This window comes from Euprymna scolopes, chromosome 46 (genome assembly GCF_053919585.1).
Source record: "Euprymna scolopes isolate OS-2025 chromosome 46, ASM5391958v1, whole genome shotgun sequence".
NCBI lineage: Eukaryota > Metazoa > Mollusca > Cephalopoda > Sepiida > Sepiolidae > Euprymna > Euprymna scolopes.
Window position 1 is genome coordinate 196948563 of NC_136527.1, and position 1311 is coordinate 196949873.

Sequence of the window (1311 nt, forward strand, 5' to 3'; positions counted from 1 at the left end):
AAACGTCTAATCTTAGCCTTGAGGCTAACCCACCACTTACTCCCGGTAACTAATGCCCGTTGGATTATCTCTGTAACCTTCAACCGGTAGTCCTCCAGCTCCAACAAGGTGCTGTTGAACTTCCAGTATCCAGCGAGTCTAGGCTTAGGGCTAAGTTCAGATGGGTCATAACTAGTTTATGGTCCGAGTGTCCTAAAAAGTGGAATGTGGGACAAGATAGGAAATCTACATCGCCTCTTCTAACTAACATCCGATCCAAGGAAGTACTTGGATAGGAAGGCGTATTAGGATGCCACGTCCACATCTCCCACCCCGGGTGATCCAGGCGAAATCTGTTGACCAGGTCGCACGAAGCCATTAGGTCAGACAGACTGCTGTCACACCACGCCGACCCGCTAGTCCTCCCGACCTTATCTATCCTGGGATCAAGGATGGCATTCCAATCACCCATTAAGACTACCCTCTTCGGATCATCTACAAAGCCCTCCACCCGTCAAAAAAGGAAGCCCTCTCCACAGTGGGGTTTTCATTAGATAGCTTTAGATTCCACAGAGTGAATGAGGTATTGTGGTAAATGTTGCCAGTCAAGAGTAAAGTCGCCACAGACTCCATTTTTACTTTAGTTACAAAGACCCTGCAACACTCCCCTCCCCCGATCTTATAGGGTCTTGTGCCTAAATTTGTTTTGTCTTTTGGAGATTTTACTTTTTTAAATGTTTTAATTTTATATTGGAATTTTTTTAATTGTAATTTTTTCTTTAAACGAAATAAATTAAATATGAAGATCAAAGTGTAGTATCTGTTCTTACTACGTGCTGTACTTATGTTTCTAACTTTTCCTTGGCCACATGGCTAAGATCAAAGTGTAGTATCTGTTCTTAATAGATGCTGTACTTACGTTTGTAACTTTACCTTGGCCACATGGCTAAGATTAAAGTGTAGTATATGTTCTTAACAGATGCTGCACTTACATGTGTAACTTTTCCTTTGCAATGGAAGGAGAAACCCTTCCATGCTAAGGCATTTTTAGTCGCATGCAAGTCACTCCATCGGTCGGTCTATAACACATTTACATTTTATTTTTTTTAAGCAAGGGGTATGGAGTAAAATTTTTGTCCCCCGATTTATCAAAGAGGGACCAATGTTTTCAATGGGTCCGTAGTCTGGATGATTGACGGATAACCGTCCATTAGTTTTTCCTGAAATTTTTATTTACTGAAGTCATCTCAGCCCATTTTTCGGTCATTTTAGTTTATCTTTAAGAATTTCATGTCAATCCTACATTCACACATTCATTCATTTCACGAGAGC

At 41.0% G+C, this 1311-nt stretch overlaps 1 pseudogene; it reads left to right on the forward strand.

The window, feature by feature from the left end:
• The first annotated feature begins 832 nt into the window (after positions 1 to 832).
• LOC145271767 (U2 spliceosomal RNA) lies at positions 833 to 1011 on the forward strand (annotated as a pseudogene).
• The last annotated feature ends 300 nt before the right edge of the window (positions 1012 to 1311 follow it).